Consider the following 11,754-nt stretch of genomic DNA (forward strand, 5'->3'; position numbering starts at 1 on the left):
TCTAACGAGCATCATTGTGTGAGCGTGATTACGAGGAGTTTAAGAGTGAGAAACCATCCGTAACCAGTCTCTGTTATTGATGATTGTTTTTTGGTCTATGAAAGAAGGTTCTGGGTAATTTTTGTGTGACAGGTGACTACAGTGCGGTTGGTATCGCTAACAACGTTTACTCAATCACATCGTGTGTGGCTCGCGGAAGTTTTTCATGGTTTACCGAACGCTATGTGTAAGAATAAATACATTTAAGCAATGTAAACACGTGGGAGCACTTACGTATATATGTGCGGGCACGAAAGTCCCTACTTATAAGGTATTTCAACCAAAGAAAACTTCAAAATTGAATTTGTCCCACCCTTGAGAAATGAGGCTTACGGTAGGAAATTATTTCTTTTAATGTTGACCGTTGTTACACGAGAAATCCTACACGTTTTGCTAGCACTTCCGAATGCTGAAGCTTGCTCGGAAAATCATGTCACTTTTGATCTCTGGTCGTTTAATTAATTTTGCCAACATGTAAATATGCACTCCTGTTTGCCACGCAAGAAATAAATAAAATGTTTAACATGTAAAAGGAAAGCGATGAAATGGGTTGGTGTCATCCGGAACTTTTTGTAATTATCAGCGCTCAATATTCTCACCTGCCGCGAAAATCCCATGAGGTATTCAATGCAAATTAGAACTAAACAGTATATATATTCAGAACATAAAGCAGAATTGAAACGCGTTTGTATCAATACATCGAGTGGCTTCGCTTGCAACATTTACTCCAGAAGACCTCCGGTGAGTAATTTGCGCTTTATTCGTGTAAAAAGGCAAAGAAAGAAGTGGTGATTAAGATAACATCACTATTCTATTTGATTTAACCGAGAGAAGGTTAAATGCTTGAGTTCGCGGGGAGTGTTCGACTATGTAACTGTGCATAAGTTTCGTAATCATCTTCGGAAACATTACAAAAAGCGCACTTGCTTTGCTAAAACGGTGGAAAAACTTATTTAACTTGTAAAAACGGGACTTTTTTTGTTTCTGTTCCTAAAAGCCTAGCAGAAATTTAACTTGTAGGTTAATCAGAACATTTTGTTTTCGACATGGCACGTCCGAAAAAATAATAATAAAGAATAATTAGAAGAAAATAAGCGTATTTTTCATTTGAACAATTTTGATTATTATTGTCTGCTCATGGTGACACGATTTGTGGGAGGAGAAGGTTGCCTCAACAAGTAAATTTAGCGTTATTAATCTTATTTGGCGGATTTTGTATACGATTATCAATGCAACCTAGAGCGGTGTCTTCACACTGGGGATCCTCATTCCAATAAAATACATAGATTAAGGCAGATTTACTGACATAACGCTTGGAATTAAAACTGAACTATTTGCCAAATGATTGAGTGTATATTTGTACTTCTGTAGTTTTGATTTTCTGAAAGCAATCGGTTGCAGCAACTAAACTGAAAACTTCTAGTAGAATCGCTTTTTCGTTTATTCTTCTCCTAACAGTTTGCACAAAGCATGTGTCATAACTTTTCGCATAACATCGCATTATGTCTCGTTAGTTCAGAAAAAACGGCGCCGTTATAACGTAAAGAAAAGATAGGTCTGTCTTTCTTTTGCGTTAATGAAGAAAATAAGAAAGAATGTTCTCGACGATTCAATGATGGCAATTCGATCCAGCTGTCAAATGATATCCTGTCATATTCCGAAATAAAATAGAGTCGTCGTTTCTGTCATGAGTCGTATTTTAAATCCAGAGTCATGGATTAAAAGGGATGACGCACCAGCTACAGATAAAAGCAAATTTTCCAATTTAAAATTCTACGAACGACGAAAAATCCATCGCAGTATTATTGCATATTTTGTACAAATAAATATAGTACAATGTTTTGTTTTTTTTATTTTTATTTTTTAAACTTGTTTTCCTTTTACATTTGGTGGTTTTTTTTGTTTTTTTTTTACATTTTGCATTTGAGAACCGCAGCCTTAGATTAACTAAAAAAATGCATCTAGTATTGAAAAAAAAAAAGAAAAAGAAAATATAATCTTTGTAGAGTCTTTTTTAATTATGGCCAGAATGCAAATAAGATATACTGCGTAATTGAAAGAAAAAATACGTAAGTGTACACTTATTTTGACAATGTTACTGCGTATGGACTGGTTATAGCCCTCCATCAAATGCATACGTCCTTTCAACGTGTTGCAAACTGAGGGAAATAAGGCAAATATAGACTTAATATAGGCATATGTAAAATCCCGTTCAACATCAAATACATATTTTTTTAAGACCAGAAAATAATTTTTTTGTTCATTCCAGCAAGTTAAATGGAACCAGATGACATTGGTTTATTGAAATATTTGAACTGGGAGAATTTGGGCGTTTCCTAATCTATTTCATTTACTGGTATATTTGCTGTGTGACATACAAACGGACATCGACTAACCAAACAAATTACGTTTAATTCTTGTTTGCACTGACTCTACTAAGAAAGCGAGTAAACATTCGAATGCATGTGGATATGATACAAACAACAATGTCAAAATTGAACACTACACCACAGCTAATGGATCATGTCCCACGACAAACGCCCGATCTTTGGTCGCTCAATTGAATTTAACAAAAAGTTAAGAAAAAAGTATAGATAATACGAGTAAAGCATGTCTTCAGGATATGGCAATATTACAATTATAATTTGTTTTTGCTCTGTTCCATCACTTAAACTTATATTATACTATTTTTTATTACGTATTGTATTATTCTATCGTAGTGCTGTGTTTTCGCTTCTGAGCACGAATGATCCGAAGAAAATTTCAAGTCAAAAGGCAGAAAAATAGTTATTTCCTTTATTTTATTATATTTTCACAGCGCACCACGTTTTGTTTCCTTGGTAACATTTGTAATTTTTAATTAAATCAAATTACTTACCTAGTATTAATTGTTCTGTAAATATCTCCGCTGATGGTACACGTACATTTAACTCCACTAAATTGTTTTGAGTATAGATCGTTTTTAAGTTATTGTCTCTTTTTGTGTGTTTTCGTTTGGAAAGTCCTGGAGTCGCGAAGTTCTACCTGGTCCAAAGAAACATCAATGAGAGAAAAATCAAATAGATATATGTATTCGACTTGTTAACATGTCCAGTAACCACCTTGCCTTAGGCCACGCGACATTATTTGTAATCAAGGGAAGATCATTATTCATTAGATATTTGCATATTTCAATAAATGCTTTCGTACCGGAATTAATGAATTCATCTGCAAACATGAGAGAAGAATTCAAAGTTTATGCACCTTATTTGATGTGATCAAAACAGTATGTTATTATTACCACTATTATTATTATTTTAAGAAAAATATGTATTTCAGCGGACCTTAAATATTTTATGCTCTCATTAATGTACAATTTTGCAAGTGCCAATTTCTTTCGTTTATAAACTTGTAAAAATACAATTCCCTGAAAATTGGCCTGGACACTTAATGAAACATGTTCCGCGCTTTTTCCCTTTCGGCTTTCCTGCTTGGAAGTGTGACCAATTCAGTCTGAATATTTGTTGATTCCTTCCCACTGTTAAAAATGAAAATTACAAAGCTGAAAAGAGCCGACATTTGCTTTTTTGTTTCTAAGATAAGTATGTGGTAACGATCACTGAATGATCGTGAACCAAATTGCTCCTCCCCTCTCACTGGCCATGCAACATCTGTGAACTTTGTGAAAGCTTAACCTCACTGAAATTAGAAAGTTCAGCTGCTTCGGAAATCTATTATATATACATATATATATATAGACAATGGGAGCGGCATTGAAATCTTGTTTTTAAACTTGAGCTTGAAATGTTTCACATGATGTGATATTCGTGCAAACGATGGCTTGGTACTTGCGTGTAACCTTCAACTTTATATCGTTATCTGCGCACGCAATCCCATAGGTAATATTGCTCGGAAGTCTGAAAATATCTTATGAAGTGACAAGGCGTGTCAGATACATATGTTTTTTTTCTTTTTGTACATAAACTATCTGATCAATATTTTGCCATCAGAACAAACTCAATCACTTTTCTTTTTAATGCAAAGTGCTACTACAATTGTGGTTCATGTTGGCCATAAAATTGGACCATTCTTCTCTTGTTTAATTTTAAATTTATGGTTAGACAAAAAGTCGGGCACAATTAAATTGTCGAAAGCTTTCGTAAACATGTTCGGCGTTACACGTTTCATCAAGTCATTAGTACTCCATCATTCATAATTTCCTTCTGCAAGCACTGCCTGGCAAACTTCACAAGTCGTTTCTCCCCGTGCGGTTTTTATTCATTTTTATTCGATTACCTGCGGCCGATTCAAAGTCACGCTATAATTTGACTCGTTATCGATTTTACAGTTTTAAATTTTACAAAGAAAATAGCTATAAAAAATATAGAGCCCTCTACTTTTCAGCAACGATATAAATGTCACATCATTATGTTTCAAAGCTTAAATGCAATCGCATCAATTACAACTGAAAAAATACCGCACGGGCTTTTTCTACGTGAGGCCTGAATTTACAAAGCGATCATATCGCCACGGCTATTAAAGTCACCGAGCGTCGCCACACGTATTCCTTCTGGTCTTGTTTCTGTTAATAAATACTCATTCAATTAACAGGAAAAAGGCAGCTCTAGAAATTACATTTAATAGAATAAAAGCTGTGAAAGCAATTTTTCAATATATGTGCTGCAATTGTTCCAAAGCTGTGAAATTCAAATTGGGCACAAAAATGTGTTATCTGAATAGAGTGAACGCAACAGTCATTTACCGCACGCATTTATGACCACTATCGTTAGATAACATTAACAAAGAAATCCACCTATGCTTGTAAGAAGTCATTAACAGTAATATTCTCCCTGGCCATCGTATATCAGTACTAAAATCTTGCAACTATCGTGAAGAAAGCCAAATTGGGGAGACACATTGATGATGAAAAGACAATACATGCAAATTAGTCAGTGTGGGAGTCGGCGTACTTATAAGGAGTCGTGTTACATCTGCTCTCGAGGATTTCCCAAGATCTGCCGACGACTCCATCTAGCCTATGTATGTTGGCAGTTTCGTATAAGAGTGCACATTCTCAGACTAACTTGCCTTTTTCACTCCGCTTAAAATCATATTTTTATTATCCTCGTAATCAAAATCTGCATCACTTTCTTTTGGGCTCTGGTTTGATCCCGAGAAATTGTGTTTGTAGGTAATCCGAGTCATAGTCTTTCCGAAATATATAACTTATCACATTTATCCTCTTGCTTTCAGAAAAAGTCTGAATCTTCTGTTCTGATAAGACGACAAAAACAGACAAGCCAAGGTAGGTCTTATTTTACTGTGCTGCCTGCATTTACAAGTCTTTTCTTAAACTTAGGTTGTTTTTTCTTCTTCTGTACATATGAATAGCACTCACTTTTCTCACCGCTAAGATTGCATCAAAGAAAAAAAAACATTGTTGTAATGACCTCCTCAGAGTTATCGAGCTACACTATCCAAATCACAAGACTGGCCATATTTGTGTGTTTTATGTATTTTATTATTATTATTATATTATTATTATTTTACGTTAAGTGAAATATCATATTCAACTTTCTATAAACAAGCCTCTTCCAGTCTGTATAGATCATCAGCATGCATTTTACCGATTTTTTGTCTTGAATACTCCATATGTCCATAAAAACAAGAAAAAAAAAAAACTCGCGGAAATGTTTCTCCCAAGAGTGAATTTTGGTCTTGAATTAAAATTTCGTATTGTTTAAATTCATAGGTTGTCGACATCTCTCATCGCGAGCTGTTAATTGATAAAGTAACAGAAAATTTATTCAGTCCTGTCTTATATTCGGGATTGGTCAGTGCAATTTAAGTAACACCTATTTTCCTGTATTTAAGGGATAATTCTAATACTTTTAATTTGCTTGGAGGAACTGATGCCTCCAGTAAGAATAATAATATAATTAAAATCCGGGAGAAAATTATAAACTCTCGAAAAATAAAGGAAAATGACTTTGCTTGGGATTTTTGTTTGGGTAGGTAATGAATTTATTTTGATCAACTGAGAAACTTGTAAGATTGGTGAATTATTCAGATCTGATGCGTGCATTCTAGGCAGATATCTCATCGAGGAAGATTATCAGCGGGAAGTCAAACTTTTCCCCTGCATTAAAATTTATTATTGATGCTTTTTAAATAATTAATGATCCTGTGGTTTGCTCATTAGTCAGCGCTCAATACTTTAAACAATCTGCATGGTTAAGGCGATATTGGGTTATTACGGAATTTTAGAAACGATCTCCTCTTCCCTATAATACTATATGTACATTGCAAATATGGTCAAGCAAGAGCATGAAATTTATCGCACTAAATGTCATCAGTATGAAGTTACCAGTATTAAGAGAACAAAGGAGTTCGTTCAAGGAACTGGATTTTCTTTTTCTCGAATACTTGAGAAGTACCACACCTCGTAGAGAATTATAGAAATGCGCCTTCGTTTTTGAAAAATCACTTTAGCACTTAGTCTTTCTGTTACTATGGTCACTGTATGTGCTGTTGTTATGATTTGAATTGTAATTTTTTTTTTTATTGCAGATGAAACGATTATTGTTGGCCCTCCTTGTTCTTATGATGGTATCCGTAGATGTTCAAGGGTTTAATCGGCAATGCCTTACAGGGTGTCGAACCCAACAGATGGAATGCCAAGTTACCATGAATAAGTGTAACACTCCAGAGGAGTGCAACACAAACTGCCTGATGCCCTCATTACAGTGTGCAGAGGGTTGCCGCAGAAAGAGAGAAGTGCTATCAAAGTTCTTCCGAGATTACAATGAAGAAAAGTAGAACTGTTCCACATGAACCACAATTATGCGTTTGTTTCGTTTCTGTTTTTAAAGAAATAAATTACTGGTGTAAATCTTCCCTCTTAGTTTGTTTGTGTAATGTACCCGCATTATGTTGCTGCAATTGATAAAAGCATGCAACCTTAGAATTTTACTGTTTTATGCGAATAAATGTTGAGTTTGTTATTACCTCAATACCGATTTCTCGAATTCTCTATTAATACTTTAGATAATTGTATCAAGTATTATTAACGTTCGAAATATAACTAAAATCTCCAGTTAAAAGTCCGCGGACGATTATCTCGGACAAATGTCGCCTGACATTCAATAAATGATGAGCTTGTCTATTTCTCGAACTCGTTATCTATACTTTAGATATAAGTGAAATAAGTGTAACGAATGAGTTGCCAGCAATTGGTGGTTTCATTCCTCTCCCGTTGTAAAAAGAAATTGCATCATATTCTTAGAGAAACAGCGGGAAAGCACAATTGTTGATGACCCCTTATTAAAATCAAAATACATCTGAGCGAATCTACCGTAGGGAAAAAGATGGCGACTGTACATTTTACCACAATACCTTGCGAACCTAACACAGCCTATGTGGCGCAATGACGGCCAAATTTTTACAATATTTGTTCCTGCACTAAGGACATTGTGTAGCCTAGGTTTTAAAATTTTATAGAAGGTTGTTATGGGTTTTTTTTTTTGCGCGAACTATGGGTAAATGTACCAGTCGCCATCTTTTTTCCTACGGAGGATTAAGTTCCTAAAAGAAGAATTTGAAAAGATTACTAAATACGGAACCCAAAGTCTGATAAGTGGGATAATGAAGTTGAAAAGAATATTGAACACTTTCTTAAGGCTGCCACACACTGGCCGATTTTTTGTCGGCCGACAAAAGATCTTCACTTGTCGGCTAGTGTGCGGTAAATTCATAAAAGTCTGTGACAAGATCGGGGCTTGTCGGGCGATATCTGACAGTGCTAGATCTCAAAACGTCTTGTCGGGCCTTGTCGGCTAGTGTGCAGTGGACCAAGACAATTTGTCGGGGTCGCGCGCGCCTCAACTAATTAAGAAATGTCAGGAGAGTTACATCAGTGAACAGGCGCCATCTTGATTTTGGATGACTCAGCCCCAAGCCTCAACGCGGTTAGTCGCGACAAAAAAATCGGCTAGTGTGCGACAAGCTGATGGCCCGACAAATTTTAACCCGATTTAACCCCGACAAAAAATCTGCAGTTCTACGACAAAAAATCGGCTAGTGTGCGGTAGCCTCTAGTCTTAATAAGCCAACTAAAACTCAACGACAATACTAACGTCACATCAGACGAAGACAGTTTAATCGAATGTAAAATAATACAGTCGAACAACACGTAAGCGACCACCCAAAATGTCAAGCCTATGTGGTCGTTAACGGGAGCTTAGGCCACATTGGGTCAAAATTTTGACTCATTAGCATATGGTAATGGCAGACACTTACCCTACGTTTTAAATATTTTATTCATATGAAAATGTCAATTTCGAGAAAAAATACGATACTACCCATTGAAAAATATCTCTTGTAAAATGAAATGTGATAATGTTACAACACCTTATTATCCAATTTCCGCTCTATTATCTGTTCACGGGAGGTTAAAAACAAAAGAAAATTTCAAAATTTTAGCTCTGGAAGTGGTCGCTGTCGCTTGCGAGAGGTGGTCGCTAACAAGAGGTTTTCAAATGTAGTGATTTTACTTGAAAATGTTTGAAAAACTGGTCGCTGGGGAGAGGTGGTCGCAACCGGAGGTTCGACTGTATTTAGACACCTCGAATATTTGTATACCTCGAAAATACATAACTCCTCCGACTTTAACCTTTTTTAGCCAGCAAACGAGACTTTTTCGAGCCCTGGGAACCAACAGTCTTAAGCTTGCGACGCCTGGCACAGGTGGCCTTGCGGCCGACTTGGATATTTACTCTCCGCCCCTAACGTAACCTACGCAGAGGCTCTTTAAGTTAAAAACTGGCGCCCTATCACCTTCCTTAACACGGGCTACAAAATTGCAGCCAAAGTCATTGGGAACCGTGCTTCCAAAGCTTATAAACAATGATCAGACAGGATTTATGAAAGGAAGGTTATCGGGGTAAATATACGACTTATTGACCGCATCATCCAATACGCTGCACGGCATAATGCACCAGTTCTACGTCTTTTCATAGATTTCGAAAGAGCGTTTGGTTCACTTGAATGGCCATCCATTTTGGATACTTAACCCTTTGTTTTTTTTGTTTGTTTGTTTGTTTTTGGTTTTTTGGATACCTTACTTGGTTTTGGTCCATCAGTTATCAATTGGGTATGAACTTTTTTAGCGCAGAATTGAAAGCTGCGTTCTCGACAACGGGTGGCCAAGTAATCTTTCCAGCCCCAAAGAGGTGTTAGGCAAGGCTGCCCTCTTTCGCCACATTTATTCATTCTGACAGCGGAGGTACTAGCCAAGAAACTCCGAAGCAATAGGGGCGTTAAGGGTTTTCCTTTTGCTAACAATGAAGTCAAGTTAAGTCAATATGTCGATCAATACCGCTCTTATTTTAGACAGGTCAAGGTTCAGAGAATTTCAGTAAGATCTCTGGCCTCAGGCTCAATGATAGCAAAACGGAAGCTCTCGGGATCGGCTCTAAGTCTTGGGAAGAGAATTTTTTTTGCCTAGAAAGGATATATAATGGCCACAACACAAAGTTGAAGCACTTGGTTTGCGGCTGTCAACAGATCCGGATATGGCAATAAACTTCAACTACAACGATGAAACTAATAAAATTAGAAAGCTATTAAGTAATTGGAAATACCGTAGGCTCACGCTGATAGGGACAATTACTGTACGTGTATCACCGCATCACAGCTGGTTTACTTACTTGCACCATTGCATTCTAATCATCATGCTGTAAAAGAGATAAACGACATGTTTTACCTTTTCCTATGGAATGGTAAGAGGACAAAATAAAAAGAAAAGTTATGATTAATGAACAGGGAAATGGGGCCTTGAAGATGCTCGACCTTTGCTCTTTCGACAAGTCTCTCAAAAGCAACATGGGTGACTTGGGTGACTTGGACACGGCTAATAATGGGAAATGGTGGGGAAAATACAGTCTTTAACTTCGTTTTAAAAGAATTTCATTTCCGGGCGCCATTGTCTGTTGGAATGCGGAAAAGGTCTATTGCTTTGTTAATGTTTATAGATCTTTATGTTGTTTGTCACCATGGGTAACAAAGAAGTGAGGCCATCAGCTATAACACAGTCATTATGATCACTGCACAATGACCGACAGAAACAGCGTAAAGCATGACCGTGAGCCTCATCATTGCAGTAGTCCTTCATTTTCTCAGGAATAGGTTTCCTTTTGTTTCAAGAGAGAAAAAATACCGTTTGCCGGAATAATGGGCCTTATTAGCAATAAATGCAATAAAATAAATAACTTTATTTTAGTGTGAAATGTATTTGGCACTATCGTGCTAATTGGAGACACTGTAAATAAACACACAAATATTCCAAATAGAACATAAATAATTAAGAATTCCAGCTGGAGGGAAACGGTCCAGTTGAACTCGGGACTACCGAGAACAAATCCAGATAGCGGTAAGGTGGTGGCTGGAGGATTTGAATGAGGGACCTCCAGATATCAAATCCAAGGCCCTGAACCACTCGGCCACGCCGCCTCCATAATACTTATAATATTTTTTCTTCACCCTAAGCGGCGCCGAATTTTGATCTGCTTTCTAAGTTTTCGAATTTTCTCACATTTCACAGAATTTGGCTTTTTTCTCAGTTTCCTCTACAAAGTTTTCTTTTCACGAAGAGCCTTCTCTTTTCTTTTGATCTAAATTAATTTCTTGATTTAGTTACTTTTGACTTTAAATTAAAATATAAGAAACATAAAAAAAATACCACTGAAAAAGCAAATAAAACATAAACTCACAAGAATCTTGTTAATACATTGGGTTTTTTGTTTTATTATATATTAAAACGCCAGTGAAATACCAGGATTTTTCCTTTTACCACAAAGTCATATCTCCATCGCGCGCAGTAAAGATACCATTTTTATCTTTCACACTGTAAAGATATCATTCCTTTTTGATAACATTTTTCTTTTTCTTTTGTCCCTTTAACTACACTGAACTATGTATGATCGAAACATCTTCGGATCTTCTTCAGTCTTCTTTGACAATCTTCGGCAATCAACGGTAATCTTCGGGATATGTTAGAAAATGTTTGGAAAATGTTCGGAAGCGTTTGTCTGGCCTTCGGCACAATTTTGGAAAATCTTCGGAAATCTTCAAAAAGTGGTCGGAAATCTTCGGAAAATCGTCAAGAATGTCGTCGTTAGTATATTTACATCATAAACAGAATATTACATCCCCGCTTCTGGATACGAATTTTATCTTCTCGTGTTCAACTCAATATCTCACTCATGATCATTCGCTAGGCTAAATTATGAGATATCGAGTTGAACATTCGAAGATAAAATTCGTATCCACTCGCGGCCATGTAATATCCTCTGTATTATAGTCTTCTTACTCAATGAACAGGTATTCTGTAAATTAACAACAAAACAGCAATAACAATATCTATTTATTATACTAAGAAAAAAGGAAACAGGAAGACAATAACTTGACGCCAGGAGCCATAATCGGGGACCGTAAGTCTTGGGATCCGCGCGCACCTATGATATGGGACAATTTTTCTATTTCTAGAACAAATTGCGCCATCCTGACGTCATATATCCGCGCGGATCCACGCACATGTCGGGGGCTCTTGCGTGGGTGCTTGTCACGTTGTGTGATCAAATGGTGAGAGTTGCGAAATTCTCTTGCAGATTTTTCTCAGCGATGGCAGGGAATAAGACAAGGAATAAGATCAAGGGCTCTTATATGTCGTTTTATGCT

At 36.6% G+C, this 11,754-nt stretch overlaps 1 long non-coding RNA gene across 2 annotated transcripts; it reads left to right on the plus strand.

The window, feature by feature from the left end:
* The first annotated feature begins 201 nt into the window (after positions 1-201).
* Positions 202-8,217, plus strand: LOC145496563 (uncharacterized). Of its 2 annotated transcripts, none has more exons than XR_014050563.1 (3): positions 202-780; positions 5,272-5,323; positions 6,589-8,217. It is a non-coding gene; the product is annotated as an uncharacterized LOC145496563 (long non-coding RNA). The 2 variants fall into 2 exon arrangements; XR_014050564.1 differs by lacking the exon at positions 202-780 and adding an exon at positions 1,881-5,058.
* Positions 8,218-11,754: the final 3,537 nt, after the last annotated feature.

The sequence above is a fragment of the Orbicella franksi genome, chromosome 9 (genome assembly GCF_964199315.1).
Source record: "Orbicella franksi chromosome 9, jaOrbFran1.1, whole genome shotgun sequence".
Classification (NCBI taxonomy): Eukaryota; Metazoa; Cnidaria; class Anthozoa; order Scleractinia; family Merulinidae; genus Orbicella; species Orbicella franksi.